General features: G+C 32.0%; 1 long non-coding RNA gene across 1 annotated transcript; it reads left to right on the top strand.

Moving 5' to 3' along the window:
* Window positions 1–5609: 5609 nt before the first annotated feature.
* On the top strand, window positions 5610–13169 carry LOC139492379 (uncharacterized). The gene is made up of 4 exons (XR_011656810.1): window positions 5610–5710; window positions 10556–10766; window positions 11527–11630; window positions 13091–13169. It is a non-coding gene; the product is annotated as an uncharacterized lncRNA (long non-coding RNA).
* Window positions 13170–19197: the final 6028 nt, after the last annotated feature.

Raw genomic sequence — 19197 nt, 5'->3', positions numbered from 1 at the left:
TTGTTATCTTTATTTGACTAGAAATATAGAACAATATTGCATCTAAATCAATGACAAAAAGTTTCTAAATAATTTGTGAAGAAGAGAAAGTGTCACATAATTTATCACCTTTAACATTTCATTATTGAGAGTTATAATGTCTAATGAAAATCGTAAAAAAGGTACAGCAAAACACAAAGCACTCAAGGGTAAATTTAAAAAGGGGAAGTCAATAAAAAATGACAGAGCCAGATGTATCAAAGAACAGAAAGAGTGGAAAACAACTGTCAAATTCCTGACAGGGGACAAATATTTGTCGAACAAAATGGTGAATCCTTCAGACACTAGTAAAACACAATAAGAGCAAAGAATCAAGATCATTTAATTGATAAAGGTCTTTCCGTTTACGATCCAAACTGATTTTGTTCTATTAATATATTTTTATGAAAAAGAGATTTAAAAAATCAACAGATACGGCCTCAACCGCCTCATTTCTGAACATATACATCGAATTTGACGAAAACAGTCATCTCTGTACCAGAATCTATGACACTTCTTAGTGAGTTGGATGTTTAAGTCAGTTGTGTTTGTATGTCTGCCATGTATGTTAAAACTGATTCTAATGACGCGAAATAATATCGAATAACTGATAATCACCCGAATGACAAGTATGCGGACCCATAATATTAGACCTTTGAGGGGTTATCTAAAAGATAAATACATCAAACCTTTGACTCTTCATGCTCTTTATGGTTTCCCTCTGAACAAGTGTCTACGTCTTTGTTTTCATTTTAACCCATGGCCTAGTGAATGTCCCCTATTGATGAATACAAGCTCACTGTATAACTATTTGGCGGATGTTTGCGTCGAGAATTATGCCAGTAGTCAACCATCAACGGTACATTTAGAAGAATTACTAATACTAAGTGAATTGTATTTTGAATAATTTTCATCACATATTCGAGCTTCAAAAAAGGAAAACCAGATAGAAAATAGTTATCAAAGGTATCAGGATTATAATTTAATACGCCAGACGCGCGTTTCGTCTACATAAGACTCATCAGTTACGCTCATATCAAAATAGTTGTAGAGCCAAACAAATACAAAGTTGAAGAGCATTGATGACCCCAAATTCCAAAAGATTGTGCCAAATACGGCTAAGGTAATCTATTCCTGGGATAAGAAAATCCTTAGTTTTTCAAAATATGCATAGTTTTGTAACAGGAAATTTATAGAACATCCTAACTAATTTAAAGTTGATACCTCAAGTAAAAAGGAAATGATGCATATGTTTTTATGACTAAATGAATAGTTTTCATTCTAAAACTTATGTACCAATCCTTTTTCTGAGGCACTTTCTTCACATTTAGAAGAAATTTACTTTTTGTTAATTGCTTGATTCAAGCAAACAATTCGCCGACATATTTTCCGTATGCAAGTGACATTAGCGTGACCCTTCTCGTAAAAATCCGGTGATCGCAATACCCAAGGATCTGTTATTAAAATAAACTATCATCTATTTGTACATATTATACACCTGCTCAATATCCATGTTTCTTTGTTGATTATTAACTATAAGGTGACAATCGGTAAACTACGGCTTCAAAACACGACAATTAATCAGTTGCCATTTTTTCACTTTAAACAGACTGATGAACTTTATGATATACATGCATTGGTTCAACAATTGTATAAACATTATTTTTCACCATTCACTCGTTTCATATGACTTTAAAGTAACATTTTTAAGCCGCTGCTTTCTGTATGTTCCTTCCATAACAGGAAGCTAGTAATACTGTAATTGTCGTTGATTGCTGAATACAATGTTTGTTTTTCGTTTGCTGGTTTTACATAAAAGCTGGCTATAATTCGTTCCGCAGGACTTAAAGTTTCGTCTACATCAGACCCCTTAGTGGTGCTAGATTTCTAATGCGTGTCTGGCGTACTAAATAATAATCCTGTTACCTTTGATAACTAATAGTTAAAAAAAAGATTAATATAATTGATGTGGAAAAAAATATAATGTTTTATTATATTTTATTATATTCTGTGTATTTTCCTGGATACTCAGAAAGTATTTCACAGGGATACTTTATTGAAGCTTGGACAATGAAGTAAAGATGTAACAAGCAATTTGAAGAAAAAAGCATATTTATTTGTTAAAAAAAAAAAAAGATAACTAATTGAACAGATAGGGATTATTGATTGGAAGTCTGACACCTATTGTGTTTTCTAGTCGAAAGAGAGGTAGTCCATAAAACCTGACAAAACCATTTGTTCGACTAAATCAATCAATCGAACCACAGAAAACAATTCTCATATTTCTGACTTAGCACATACATACAACATTGAAAACCTCAGACCGAGTAAAACGAACTGTTCCAAAAACCGATGATGATCTCATAGTGTATTCATATGAACTACCTTGAGTGAGCAACCCCAACAGACTTAATTTTTTAGCTCAAAATTGGCTTATTATATTTCTCTTTCATCAAAAGTTTCATTTTAGCAAATATGTTGGTTAGCTTAAGTAAACAATGAGATCAACAGTACTATTTAGTGTCAGAGTAGGGCTACCTTTACATTCGTTCTAAATTAGAGAAAGTAATTGTTTGACTGACACCAATACGGACTCGGGATTGGTAATGTTTCTTTGATTATCATTAATTTTATTCTAATTGAACTTTTAACTTTGTTAATATCATTCATTATCTTTCAAATTGATCTTGAAATAAATTCAAAATAAATTATCATTCGCATTAAATATTTCATACTTTATTTAAGACTGGAAATCAGCAAATGTTCAGTCGAACATAATGTTATTACAATTTCACCATTGTTAACATTTCTTTTGAGACATGAACATTCAAGCAGTACAGTCGAACCTTCTAGATTCTAACATGCAGCATCATGACTTTGTTAGTTGTTACACAATATACGAATGACAAAAAATGTACCGTCCTCTCTTTCATATTTTTGATTAACTACCTTATACACGTATATCAGCAACACAACAGACATAACTAGTGAAGCGGTAAACTGCTGGCTCTTCGAAATCGTTTGAGTTCTTATCCAGTCTTCATGTTGATTAATGTAGCTCAGTCTTAACTTTTTGTATGTACTGGTTCATGGATTATAACATATGATGTTGTCTTTTTCTTTTCACAATAATGTTTTCATTCTTTTTACTCTTGAGATGAGATAATCTGTAATCTGTTTGGTTTTATTGTTACAATTAGCACAAAACCATTCTATGAACAAACGTTTATATGTACATTTATTAAGACGATATAAGGGAATATACAATCTACATGTCGCCATAAAATTTCATCACTTTATCTAAGGAGAGCTTCCACCGATAAATGAAATCTAGAATTTTTATGGTCTAGTTGGCTGAGCGTTTCAAGTTGAGGACAACAGTAGTTTCCAGACATTTACATTATATGAATCTAATAAGAAGATAAAAATCAAGGTACCAAGATCGTCTGAAAACATTCTAAAAAGTAAGTTCTGTATATACCCAATAATTCCCAGTTATATAATAGAGAAAATATGACAAAGAATCGCAGAGCCTCATTAAAAATTCAAGACTTAGAACATACTCACCCCTTCTCGTCCAATGAAAAGTCAGTTTTTCCTCTTCTAATTTTCATAGTACATGGTTTTCCATGCACTATGAAATGCTATACATGAATGACTTTTCATTGTCAGTTAATTATAAAAGTGAACTCTTAATAACTGCACTAACGAAGTGTATAATCCCCTGAGGCATTTCCCATGGGAAAAAAAGCCTACTGATTAAAGATGAAGATCAAAGATTAAAACAAAACATTTTGAATTTTGCAAATTTTCATGCATTTTCTAACGGTACACATATATAGAATAAACAAAAACAATTTGGTTAAGGATGACGGTAAAATAATACTTATTTAATGTGTATACCTGACATTTGAAGGATGTTTTTCTCTTTCAAGAAAACAATGCCAGACTGCTGATATATAAAACAAAGATTTTTTTTGGAGAAACACAAATACATGTAAATTTATCAATAGAAAGTAAGCATTTAATGTTGAATGGTCTGAATTTGAATATTTATACAGAGAGTTTTATATCTAAAAAAAAAGTCAAATTTCAAAAAGGGGATTTATATAACATTGTGTTGCTTTTTAAAATAAAAAAATCTCAAGATATATAAGTATCAAATTTTACCTTAAGCAGAAGAAAAACGATTTATCCATACGGTCCTCACAAACTATGTCCGAGCTTTTTCATTCCATCCATTGAAATGATAATTACCTGTGTTTAACATTTAGTTCATTATAAAAAGTGAACTCTTATTCAGGTTTGAAAATTACAATGGGAAAGGATAATTTTGTAAGGTCACTCGAAAGTGTGAATATGTTCTAAGTTGGTCAGACAATACTTGGTCATGTTTCATAAAACATGACCAAGTATTGTCTAACCTATAAATATAATTTTGGTAACCTGACGTAACCTTTGTCTATGAATATAACTTGTCACACTTATCATAATATTTTCATTATTCAAAGCGCTAGTATTGATGTTAAGGGACAATAGAAACATATTAGTTAAATATCATTCAGTCATTTGAACTGCATATGGAATTAACACCGTCACATTTGTCATCTTAACTTTCTTACAAAAAAGGATGTAGACACCAGCAGTTCAATTTTACACTTTTCGATTGATTCTCGCATTTACCTGTACATATATCTATCTGTTTGATTTTATTGAAACAATTAGCACACAACCATTCTATGAACAAACGTTTATATGCACATTCATTAAGACGATATAAGGGAATATACAATCTACATGCCGCCATAAAATTTCATCACTTTATCTAAGGAGAGCTTCCACCGATAAATGAAATCTATTACTCATATGGTCTAGTTGGCTGAGCGTTTCAAGTTGAGGACAACAGTAGTTTCCAGACATTTACATTATATGAATCTAATAAGAAGATAAAAATCAAGGTACCAAGATCGTCTGAAAACATTCTAAAAAGTAAGTTCTGTATATACCCAATGATTCCAAGTTATCAAATAGAGAAAATATGACAAAGAATCGCAGAGCCTCATTAAAAATTCAATTGACAATTGATGCTATGAAAATGTTCGCGCTAGCACAGACGATTGATGACAAATTTTAAAAGTGTGATTTGACGTTGTTTCTGTCAGTTTCATTAGAATTGAGATAATTGAATTGTATTGTAAGCTCCGACGACATCCATTGCTGATTTGATAGTCAAAAATATCCGTTTACTGTCTCTACGAACGCGTCGCCAGTAAACTCAATTTGCGACCATCAAATCACCAATTGATGCCGTCGGAGCTTAAATACAACGCACGTTATCTCCTAATTCTTCTTTACACCTTTCATTGCATATTAAACATCCAAGACAAATCTCTCGTCATGTATAATAGAAAAGTACAAGATTTTCTGTAATATGTTTTAAAGTTTTAAAGAAAATGTTTATCAAAGAAATAGTATTTTATGCATGGATTAAAATGAAACGCTTGGCTAGTCATACTTTCACTACAACTGTTGCATATTACATCAGTTGAAATTAAAAAATATAAATAATCGAATGTTTTAAACTTATGTTTCTGAAATCATTGTTTCTTTGTAACTTGGATAATAAAGACAATGGGAAAATTAACATGTTTTCATATTTTAACTCTTTTTGTCGGATTCATATATAATACAGGTAATATATTATTTAGAAAATTTATACACATGTATACTGTAGCAAATACAAAACGCGATGGTTTGGAATTGGTGTTCAACTTTGTTCATTCACCCCTTTTACGTTCGAGTTTGTGTTTTTCTGGGTTTTGATGTAACGTGGTATTTGAACTGTTATGTTGCATAATATGTTTGTTTTTCGATTCATGCTTTAATATCTTCGCAGTTTGTTTTAAAGAAGACTGACCCACTTTAATTACATCTTAATCTAAGATTCAATGTTTTTACAATAATTTCAAGATGTTATCATACACCAGGGGGAAACTATAATTTGCCGGAAGGTAAATCAGTTTAACTCATTCTTACATCGACGTATGCATGCTAGCTGAGGTAGACAGGTTTGCTAGCGGCCAACCGTCCCCTGACCTGCCACTGTTGTGTAACAACACAAAATCAGAACAAAAACTATAAAATCAGTCGATGAAAGATTCAGATAGTAACAAAACACAAAAAAAAACAGGACACCAAAGAACGGAAGTCAAGTAAAGATCTAGTAATAAGCCAAGAGATCCAAATGGTAAAGCAGACATCATCACTTCGTAAATTTTTCGGACGCCATCACGAGTAGTAGATCGTTATGGAATATCCGTTTCACAGATGAAATCGGATATATTCCTTATATTGTAACTGCAATCCTGTTCCTTTTCTACGAGCGTGACCTACCGAATTAGACTATTTACCGGCTTTGTGATAACATGACGACACGAGGTGATACATGAGGAGCAGGATCTGCTTACCTATCGGGAGAACCTGAGATCACCCTAGTTTTAGGTTGGGGTTGTGTTGCTGTTGTTCCACTATTTGTGACATGTTAACCTATTGTGTCTGTTTGTTTTGTTCACACATCGTTGTCAATATAATTGAATTTGATGCGACTGTCATACTGGTGAGATGTTTAGCTAGCTGTATGATCAGTTGTTATCTCGTCGTGTGATGTGTTTGAGCTTTTGATTATTTCATTTGATTAATGACTTTCCGTTTTGAATTTTTCTTTGGAGTTCAGTATTTTTGTGATTTTACTTTTTACTGAAGTTAGTTCAAAGAATAAAATTATCTAGAAGTGAAGACTAAAGTATTTTGCAGGACTTGATTTCTATTTCAGAAGTGGAAGTGAGTTTATAAGTCGGATCGCAATAACAGTAAAATTTTCGCAGTATTCGTTTTAATTGAGGTGAAAAAAGCGAAAACAACACGTTTAATCATTTCATGCGTCCGAAGCGATTTTCGGAATTTACCTTCACCGGGAACGCCCAAAGCGCAATTTTTGACAGCCGAAAATATATGAATACAGGAATAATTAAAGAGTTATATGACAAAAAAATACCTTCAAATAGCCAAATCCATCTAAGATCACCTTTTCCTGATGGAGTTGAAACCTGAGTTTTTTTAATAATTTATTAAACGGACAATTTCAGAAAGGTTTGTTATAAATTATGCCAGTACCGAAGTACTGACTACTGAGCTGATGATACCATCGGGACTGATTATCTACCAGCAAAGGTATCGATCCATTGCGGTAAAAAATGAAAACATAACAATTTTGTGCGTCCGAAGTGCTTTCCGTGATCTACCTTCATTAGGAACGGGCAAAAATATTTGAAAGCCGCGGAATTGTGAACCCTCAAAATAAAATTCAAGAGGGCACTCAAATCATTTGATAATGATCGCATTTTGTAGACATTGTTTAAGATAGATCATACCATGAATGTCTGACAATTGAGATTTTTTATATCAAAGCTTTGGATTTACCTTCATCTCAAACGATCAAAGCCACGTATTTATTAGAGCCAAGGATGAAAGCAAAGAAAGAAACAAGTCATGTGATCTTTTGAAGAATTTATTCTTAAATTGTGTGTCTAACTTACGGTACTTTTCCCGTCTTAGTAGCTAACTAAATTACAAACATTTACTAAATTTTTCATCGGTAAAAGGGCATAATTAGCAAATATGAATCATGCAGACATATTGTACGTTCAGGTATTTTACATCCAATCTTTTATGGTAATATTGTTTACAAAGCATAAAAGTGTCGACATTCTCCTCAAAACTATCAAAACCTCTTAACAAACTTATTCAGAAGGGATAGAGCCACAGTAGTGTTGTCAAGTCATTAAGAATTGCATATTTTTGTACTAGTATTAATATTGATTCACCAATAGGGTCTTTGCATCGGAAATTACATATTTATTCTAAAACAAGGTGTTGGCATGATACGGGTTATGTTTTTCTCATATATTTTATGATGGTTTTATACTAAACCCCTCACGGGAGGGATTGTGCTTGATTTTCATATGATGGAGACATAATTTTCCAACTAGTTTAATTAAGGTCTTGAGTTGGAAAGTCAGTAACTGCCAGCAGTCCTTTGTTAATTTACATGTATGTATCATTGTCATTTTGCTTAGTTTCTTTTGTTGCCCAACCTGACATCGGACTTCGACTTCTTTTAAACAGAGTTTTATTGTGCGTGTTGTTATGTTTTTCTTTATTCGTTATTGGCTAGGGTTATAGGGGAGGTTTGAAATCTTACAAAACATGCTTCAAACTGCGGCATTTTTACGCCATTCCCAAATCAGGAGCCTCTGGCCTTTGTTAGTCTTATATGCTTTAAAAAGTAAGTTCATTTATATGTTTTGAAGTTTAGCATGACGTCCATTTTCACTAAACTGGTACACATTTTTATTTAGGGGTCAGCTGAGGCCCGTCTCCGGGTGCGAGATTTTCTTACTCCGTTGAAGACCAATTTGTTGCCTTCAGCTGTTGTCTGTTCTTTGTTCTGGTTGGCGTCTCTTTGAATATTCGTCATTTTCATTTTCAATTTTACTAAACAGAATATATCTATGGTATTGCAATACATAAGTGTTGTTCAACCATACTCAGGGTTTTTTTTCACGAAAGGAACAGAAACTATCCCAGCGACAAATAGAAAGAAATCTTGCAAAGTTCTGTGATGTTATGTCAATATATATTGATGATGACATGTATTACATTTAGGACTTTCAAATACTTTTGCCACTGAAGAGGCAATAATAATTGCCGAAATGCGCATCTGAGGCAGTAGAATAAGCGAAGTTGGCATTGCACAAGTCATGACTTATTTGACTGTTGATGACGTTAAAATACTACCGGGGTAAATCCCTGGGATGTATTTAAGTTGATTTTAGTCTCTGATGCATGATTTTCCTTTGACTTTTAACCAGCTTTTAGTAACTGGGGGTACTCTCAAATCGCACTTTCGTGTTAATTCGACCTGCTGATATAATTTGTAATGCGTTTTTGTTAAAATGTTTACTTATTTAGGGTTATATCTAGTCTCTCTTTTCGTAATATATACTATCTTTGCAAAGTGTTTAGTATGACTCTAAATGTTCATTTCTGTCCTCGTACTATGTAATTTGTAAAAAATATTTCCGTTCTCCATTTATACTGTATACCTGACAACAAAATTATTTTCATTTACCTGTGTATATTATTCTATTTGGCGGCGTTTTGATCAAGTTATGATTGAATTTCTGAAATCATGTCATATCTCACAACGGTAAACAACTGTTGCCTTTATCTATTCACCCCTTTTTTTATTGATTTTGTATTCACATTGTGTCATAGATCAAAATGATTCGTTCAGTGGATGTTCACTTGGGTTAATATGTCTTTTGATTAAGTTAAGCCATTTACATTGATATCTTATAGTGTGTCTTTCAATGTTGTAATATAACACTATTGTTTTTGGTAAAGATGAAGGTTAGTACCTTTTAAAACGTTTAAACCTGCTGCATTTGTTTGCACCTGTCCTTAGTCAGGAATCTGATGTTCAGAAGTTATCCTTGTTGATGTAGTTCACAAGTGTGTCTGGTTTCTGTTTTTTTTGGTATAGATTAGAACATTGGTTTTCCCGTTTGAATGGTTTTACACTAGTCATGGGGCCCTTTATAGCTTGCTGTCTTGTATGAGCCAAGGCTCTGTGTTGAAGACCGTACTTTGACATTGATGGTTTTTCTTGTTAATGGAGAGTTGTCTCATTGGCACTCAAAGTACATCTTTTTTATATCTATTGTTTTCTGGGTCTTGCATGATAATACAGATACAATTATAATATTCCTTATAAAAAAGAAGATGTGGTATGATTGCCAATGAGACAACTGTCCACAAGAGACCAAAATGACACAGACATTAACAACTATAGGTCACTGTACGGTCTTCAACAATGAGCAAAGCCCATACTGCATAGTTAGCTATAAAAGGCCCCGATAAGACAATGTAAAACAATTCAAACAAGAAAACTAACGGCCTTATTTATATAAAAAAAGTGAACGAAAAACAAATATGTAACATAAACAAACGACAACTACTGAATTACAGGCTCCTGATTTGGGACAGGCACATACATAAATAATGTGGCGGGGTTAAACATTGTTTTTATCTTGATTCCTACATCAAAAATGGATTTAAGAGATCAGAAAATCGATAAAAAAAAAGATACCAGACATATATATTCATTACCTTTACCCAATTATCATTTTTATCTGGTAAAATGCTTACTGATTTTTTACATTTCTTGTCAGAACACTTTTAATTAAATAAAGTTCGGTTCTCGAAAACAAATGATCATAAGTCCTTTTAAAACCGACAAAACGATGGATTGTGTTTCGGCTGAAAATAGCCATTTTCAAACTAAATTGAATTAGGGCAGTTCGTTCGGGTAGCCCCATTTACTTTATAACCAGGCGTATAATAGTGATTTGTTTTGTGTGGTTTTTTTTAAAGTAAAATTGTTCATTCATGCTATATATTTAATGGTTTGATTCAGATAAAGTTATTGGATCTACTGCCAATTACAAAGGGTTTTGTGTCCTTCCTTGTCGATATCAAACAAAAACTTATCAATCCGCATTGGACAGCGCATCTATTGGTAGATGGACTATTAATAGTAAAGACCCAACAATATTGACATTAAGGATTAATGGTACAGAAATAACGAGTCAGTGCATGTGGAGATCTGGACCTTTTTTTGTTTATCGGTAAATATTTATGACTTTTAGAAACACCGTTCACTTAAAGGTTTTCCTGTTAGTACAAGGTATTTAGGAGTAAGAACAAACACTAGGTTTCTCGGAGTGTGCCCAAGTACGATGCCATGAAAACTTGCCACCTTGTAAACATTCAGCTCAGGGATTTGGGCTTGTTTAAAGCAGGTTGCACAGTCATATCATGTTAACATATTAAGGTCGTTCGCAAAGCATTGAATGGTTGCTATTAGACGTGAGACAAAAATTTCGCATTATGATGAAAGTAATTTTTCCGTTATATTTTGAATTGAGGAATTTTTTTTCTCCGGTAAACCAGAAAATGTAATTTGTAATGTTTCAAATTGAACATCCGATAACATCGTAACGTATAAATTTCTTGTTACAAAACTTTAAATTTTTCGAAAAACTAAGGATTTTCTTATCCCAGGAATAGATAATACCTTAGCCGTATTTGGTACAACTTTTTGGAATTTCGGGTTCTCAATGCTGTTCAACTTTGTACTTGTTTGGCTTTATAACTATTTTGATATGAGCGTCACTGAAAAGTCTTATGTAGACTAATCGCGCGTCTGTCGTATTAAATTATAATCCTGGTACCTTTGATAACTATATACTAAATATTATTGATTGAATGTCTATCACCAAGTAGAATTATTTTCTCTTTGGTATTTATAAAAGGTTAGACACACTCATGTACATACTTACGTAATGATACAGTTTAAATAGAAATTACATTGAAATGATTTTACAGACATGTAATGGACGGAAATACAACACATGCATGGTACTTTTGCAGTAGACACATTCCGAACGACGACAACGGAGATGTTATTACAATATACGGTAATCAAATGAGTAAGTCATTAACATTTGAATTGTTTCTTTATTTTTTAAACATCATTTTTGTCTCGCCTGCGACGATGGTAGCAGTATGTGAGATATATGTGTTACTATTCTTAGGTGTCGGCATTAACTATTTGTTAAAAGCGCTATATTTCAAAATGTAGAAGACCTGGATGCTTCATATCTTGTATGCAGATACCTTATTGTACGAAGTTTCCTTCTAACACATGCCGAATGTCCTTGACCTAATTTTCATAGGTTAGCGACCTTATTTTAATGGTTAATTGGTTAAGGTTACGTTTTGTGTTTTGGTCTGTTTCAAGTACTTAAAACAACAGGTCATCTATATATAAAGAATACAAAACTTGGTCAAGTTCAAAGGTCTAGGTCAAATTCTAAATTTTGACTTTTACTTGTTCCTTTATTTCCTCTGTCACTTTTAAAGATATATATAAAAGAATTAGTGCAAAATGTTTACCTAATTGTGATTAAGATATAAAACATTTGGTCAAAATCCAATGACATCTCATTGGACCTGGAATGATTCAATTTAACTTTAATTGATTATTGCTCCAACTTGGTACTAAAGCCATAGGGTCTTTAACAAACTGTCGGTTGACAAACGACCTTGAAAAATATCAACCGGAAGTGACCTTGAGTAAACCGGAAGTAGATACTTTTGCACTTATTTCATTAACAAGTTCCTAGAAACTAAATATTTTTTTAAATAAATATACATCCATAAACCTAACACTTAAGTTGGAAGTGAATTTTACTAAACCAGACATATCTTACATCTCCCATATTACCGGCTAAAGTATATAGAAGCCGTATATTTTTGGGAACAGTGTAATTAAAAATATCATTTGAGACCGGAAGTGACATATTTTTAACTAACAGTTGACACTTATCTCCTAATTTCAGGCAAAAATATATAGAAACATTTGTTTATTGAATCAGTATGAAAAAACCTATGCTTGGACGTCAAAAGTAACTTTGAGTAAACCGAAAGGAGCTTCTAATCAATAATTAATAAAATTGATGTGGAAAGTTTTTAATTTTTATTCGTATTCTTATCTTACTCTTATATTTTTTCTCATTCTTTTTACTTGAAAATCACAGCTGCAATTGAACAAACGTCAGCTATTAAGGAATGACTTTATAATATTGCATAAAAAAATATAACTTTATGCACATGTGAACTATCGTAATATCAAAACTTTTTATTCTCTCCAATTGATTACGCTTTAGCTATAGGCATATACTTTTTCCTGTAAATATACAGTTTTATCCCTAGAATGTCCAACTGTAAATACGCAATAAAAAACCAAAAACTTAATGTAGTTGAATTACTCTAATAGTTTGTTTCAAAGTCGACATTCCAAAATGTTACAATGATTATAAACAATATAAAAAAATCTACGGAGTTTAGTTTTGACTTTAACATTCATTTTTATATAATATTTTAATAGAACAGTTTCCTAATTATCCAACGATTTGTGATGTTTGTAACGGAAATATGACAAGCCTTTCAGTTTTTAAAGGTAAGAATAATAATTCTTAAAATATGTCTCAACGTTGGAGCTATGTTTCAGAGTCCTTTCTATCTTATTTTCTGTCGATCGATTCTTTCTTTGCATATAACAAGTAATGTATTAAGTATATAGTTTCCCAAATGATTAGTATGTGTATAAGTATAACCATATTGTCCAGAAAATGACACCAGATGCACCATGCATTGTGCATGAATGGTTTTATACAAGACTAACAAAAGGCATAGGCTCTTGACTTGGGACAAACGTAAAAAATGCGTCGTTGTTATACACGTTTTGTGAGATTTCACAAAAGTTGATTCAGTAAAAATACCAATCATATCTGTTTACAACAAAAGTCGCGCATTTATTAAACCAAGTGCTATGTATACACCAGCAACTAATATTGTGCACTTTTTGACATTCAGCTTACTGTATGTTGTGCATATGGCGAGATCATATTGAATTTATAGCTTTCCATACTTATCATGTTTTTACACTGATGCTTGATACAAATGAGACGAGAACAATACTATATAAGATTATATAAAATTGAGAATGAAAATGAGGAATGTGTCAAAGAGACAACAATCGACCATAGAGCAGAGAAACAACCAAAGGCATCCAATGGGAGTTCGACATAGCGAAAAATCCTGCACCGAAGGCGGGCTTCAGCTGGCTCCTATAGAAAAATGTGTATTAGTTCAGTGAAAATATCCGTCACACTTAACTCCGAAAAATATAAATGAACTAAAATGTAATAACACTTACAATACTAAAAAGGGCAGAGGCTGTTGACTTGGGACATGCGCAAAAAATGCAGCGTGGTTAAACACGTTTTGTGAGATCTCAACCCCCTATGCCTCTAGCCAATGTATAATAAACAAGTCCGAAGACAGAATAAACTAAGCAAAATGACAATGATAATGATACAAAGGAATTCTAGCAGTTACTGACATGCAAGTTCATGACTTCAATTAAACTGATTTAAAGCTAATGTCTTTATCATATGAAAATCAAGCACAATCCGTCCCATTAAGGGTTTAGTATCACACCATCATAAAATAGCAGAAAACTATGTATTACAGTTATATAGCTGTTTATCGCATCATATGTACAGTCAATTATCAAACGGTGATGGATTGTAAAAAATATTATATGATTTTTTTTAATTAGATACTTTAAACTGTTTTTCAGATGAAAAATCAGGTATGTGTATGCTTCATATATGAAATAACATTCCTCTATGTTTAAACCTTGTTCAGAACATGATGTTCTATATGTAAATGGTTTTTTTCATTCTCAAATATGCATTTTTATATAAATTCAACAAAATTTAAAAGAGTAATTGTGTATGTATACGATATCAAATTGTTCTTACTTTTAAACATATATGCAGAAGGTGTGTGAGCATTATTCTTTTTTTACTTACTTTTTAAGATATAGATCAAATGTTTCAACCTTTTCAATGATTAATCAAGAAATATTTTAGTGACCTAAGAAATCTCATTTTAAAGAAAGAAATTACCATTTATTATATTTGTCAACAAGAGGTTGCCTCATAATATTCAAGAGATTTCATTTATCAAAGTAATCCAAAGAGAGGCAAACAACACAAAAGTCGAAAATCAAACTGACAATGCCATGGCAAATATTGTAAAACGACCAAAAGACAAATAGTACTTATAACTAATGTTACCAAACAAAACCTAGAAATTAAGTACGAAGCAACACGGACCTCGCCAAAGACATTGATAATATCCCACATTTTCTTAACAAGGATAACCAACCATATTATTGACGATGAGATGATTCTAATATGACTAAATTGTCATTGATATACAAGTGTATCCGACAAAATCTTTACAATCAATGTATTAAACATACTGTCTTAAAGGTTTTTATTTAGCCATGGCGTTGTTTATTTTCAACTTATGAGTTTGAATGTCCCTCTGGTATCTTTCGTCTCTCTTGTTAACATTTTTTCCATTTTTAGCAAGCTACAAGGGCCTCATGGATATGGTCATAATTATAAATTAACTTTGAGTATTCGAAATGCTGTCTATTTTGCCCCAGGAATAGATGAACTTAGATGTATTTGGCAAGAGTTTTGGCAGGAATTTTCACTTTTCATCAACTTCGTTATTTAATCAGTATTTTAGAGTACACAGAGTAAACATTTTTCCAGAGTATACGATCATTCGACAGTACACGAATATCTTTAATACAAATTATGTTAATACTTCAGTTCTTTATAACTTTATAAAAAGGTTCCAGACAATTTGTAATTTAATATAAATGCAGCACTTTTTATGAAACAAGATATAAAAATATCCAAGTCACAATTTGTAAAAGAAAAATCATTATAAGTACGGTCTTCGACACGGAACCTTAGCTTACACCGAACAAAAAGCTATCAGGGATCACAAAAAGACTAGTGTAAAACCATTGAAACAGAAAAAAAAATCCAACGGTATTATCTTTAAAAAAAACGAGAAACGAGAAACACTTATGAACCACATCAACAAAAGTTACCAACGAATATCAGGTTCCTGACTTAGGACATGTGCAAACAAATGCAGCAGCTTTAAACGTTTTAATATGTACCAAAATTCACCCTTACCCGAAACAATGGTTTAACATCACAACATAGACAGGCACACTATTAAATATCATTTGATATGGCTTAACTCAATCAAAATACATATGAACATAAGTGAACACACTCTGAACGCATAATTTTAATCTATGACACAATGTAAATACAAATTCAATAAAATGAAGTAAGGGTCGAATTAATAAAGGCAACAGTAGTATACCGCTGTGAGATTTTAAATCGTGTTAACGTTAAATGTTGCATTACACTCGACTATACTATTCTTAGAGTTGTTGTTTTATGATTTCAGAGTGTTCAGTGGGTAAGTAGTCATTTAATCCAAATCTTAAAAAAAACTCTTTAATATCTTCATGATAATAATCTTAATTTACAAATATTTTTTTTTTACAAAAGAATAGAATACATTTGGTACAATTGTGGAATTCAAAAGACATTATTTGGAGGTTCAGCATTCTTATTGCCGAAGTATTACACACCACTTGCACTACCTCTGAGAAAGCTCTCTCTCTTTCTCTTACTGTCTCTCTCTTTACCAAATGATCTTGTTCCATATATGAGTTCAATCTGATCATAATTGATTAGAATTGGTTGAGTTCCTGCCGAAGATCGATAGTTGTCTACAGACACTCTTACCTTCACACCGAAACACTTGCCACCTCAGGTCGTCGCGATAGAGCCACGAGAGCTTTAAATGGTGTTAAAGTCCAAGTACCAATCAAAATATCTAATGATCTGACATTGAAGACTAAGAATAAGGTTCATCAGTTGATTTCTCATTAAAACGTAAAGACAAGGGAATAGTTAAAGTAATAAAGTACAACACACAAAACTTAATCATCTATATTATAATTATCTAGTTTCGTACTAAGTAGGTGTTCTGATGTCATTTTAATTTTTATGAAGTATATGATATTCGAAATCGAAAAGGCAAAATATGTTTTTATCATGTCTATGTAGCATTCATTTTTAAACAACATTTTAAGACTAACTGGAACGCATACCACTTTTTCTTATTGATAATAAGAAAGTATTACATGTTTGCTATACATTGAAAACAGTTGATTTATTTCAGTTATTCTTCCTGGTGAGTAAAAGCTTTATTACTGATTTAATGGGCAAATATTAAGTGTTTCGCTGTAACATCACCGGTATCACAGTTGTCTATTTCTATCATCTATACGACTTCCATCTATACAATATCAACGAACATATTATTTGGAAATTAATGTTTGCTATATTTATTTTAAACTTATATGCATTTCTTTGCATAGAATAAGCTACTCTAAAAGTGATTTTAGAAAAATATTTTAACCAATATACGTCCAGCGGAAACCACATTTTAAATAATCGAACCTCAATAACGTATTGCATTTGTTCTACAAAAGTGAATAAACTAATATTATAATTGAAACCAAATTTAAGGCTTCCTGAAATATAATATAAAACATTTAGTTTCTCAACAGTACAACAAACATGTTAACGCGTGTTGCCTGACCTGACTACAACGAGTTCAAGAACACTATATAATTATTACGCACATCATTAGGATTATCCAACTACCGTAGCTACAATAAAGAACTCGGTAAGAACGATACTGACTGTGCTGGTTATAAGACTGTATGGTACCGATTTCAGTGTACATTGCTTATTCATTGGGACGTTCAAGACCAACGTACCAGAAAAATTTCATATACAAATATATAAAACAAAAATATATTTGTTTTTTCTACGAAAGGATTAAATGTCGTTAGCGTATACGTCCACAAAGAAAGCCGAAAGATACCAAAAGGACATTCAAACTTATAATTAAGTCGTAAATAATTGATAACAGTACCTTATACATAAAACTCTTTATTTTTTCTATATACTACTATTTGTTTCTACTATTCAATTAAAAACATGGTTCTAATTTATTTCAGACAAAGTATGCAATATACCCTCTGTCTGTCCCGTTACTAAGGTTGGACAGACTCGTTGTACTAGCGAGGGTAAAGAGTTAGGTGACGGACTATGTTGCAAATAATATGTCAATCGATGATAACATAAGTAAATAAAACCGTCATAACCAAAGACTTTGTTTTGTTATTCAGTTACAAGTTTAGTACTGTATGAAAACGACAGATAAAAGGAATTATTCTTTAATTCAGAGGTAGAATCTAAGGGAGAAAAAGCCTTTTATCATACTATTCAGTCAAGTCATAAAAATGTGAAATGATAACATACAAATATGTTTGGAATACAAGAAAATTGTTATTACATTACAGTCACGAATAAAAAATGGTTGGCAGGTACGCTTTCCTGGGTTTAAGGCTTACTGATGACAAGTCTTTAAAATTTCTTAAATTCCGTGCGTTACTCCTTCAAATCTGACACAATAGAAGTTTTAAATTAAGTTGACAGTAGTTGATCAATATTCAAATATTGTAGATCGATTAAAAAAAGACAAACCAAGATTACAAAGCAAAAATAATAAAATCTCGCGTGAACTGCAGAAGGAACGAGACCGGGTGTGTCGACAAATATAGTGGTATCTAGAAGTATAAGAAATACCGACAACAAGTGTTTATTTCAGTCATTCTTCGGAACTCCGCGTCACATAAATAAAATATTAGGTGTCGTACGATAAAATAAAGGCCATGTCACGGCTTCAAATTGTGAATTTGATAATCAGTGTCAGTATTGAAGATAAGATCACGATATGAAGCATATATATTTTTTCGATTGTATCATTTATCTAAAGTTCACTCGGATATTTGAATTGCAAGCACACATTGAAATATGGGTTATTGAGGGACAGAACATGATCATTAAATCTGAAAGTGAAATTAAAGATATTTGCAAGATGCCCTTTTCTTCTCGACTGAATAACAAATAATCTAATAGGAGTGAATGATAAGTACCAATTGGAATGTTGACTGTCTGCTGAAATTTCATTCAACCGAACACAACACATATGTTGTTTGTAAAAAAAACATTATTTTAATAATATAATCTTCGAAATAGTCGTTGAAGAAAACCATGTGCTTATTAAAAAAAGATTTGTGCATGACACAAAGCAATTTATATTTGTATCTACGTTCCCTCTTTGTTGTAGACAAAGTTTTGTTTAATTTAACGATGTAGTGTATAATTCAGTTGAGGGCAAACAGTAGAACATCAAAGGTTTTGACAATACTTCAAATTGTAAATAAAGGCAACAGTAATATACCGGTGTTTAAATGTCATAAATAGATTTAGAGAAAACAAATCCAGTTCAAAAAATCAAAATCGAGGGGAACACATCAACTATTAAAGGGAATCAAAAAAACAACAGGAACAATGAAGTGCAACAAAAACAAACGCCAACATACATAGAAACGAACTATTGGATTACAACTACCATGTTCCTGACTCGGTACAGTACATTTTAAGAAAAAATGGTGGGTTGAAC

Source organism: Mytilus edulis, chromosome 10 (assembly GCF_963676685.1).
Source record: "Mytilus edulis chromosome 10, xbMytEdul2.2, whole genome shotgun sequence".
Taxonomy (NCBI): Eukaryota; Metazoa; Mollusca; class Bivalvia; order Mytilida; family Mytilidae; genus Mytilus; species Mytilus edulis.
This window is presented reverse-complemented; position numbering and strand designations above follow the sequence as displayed.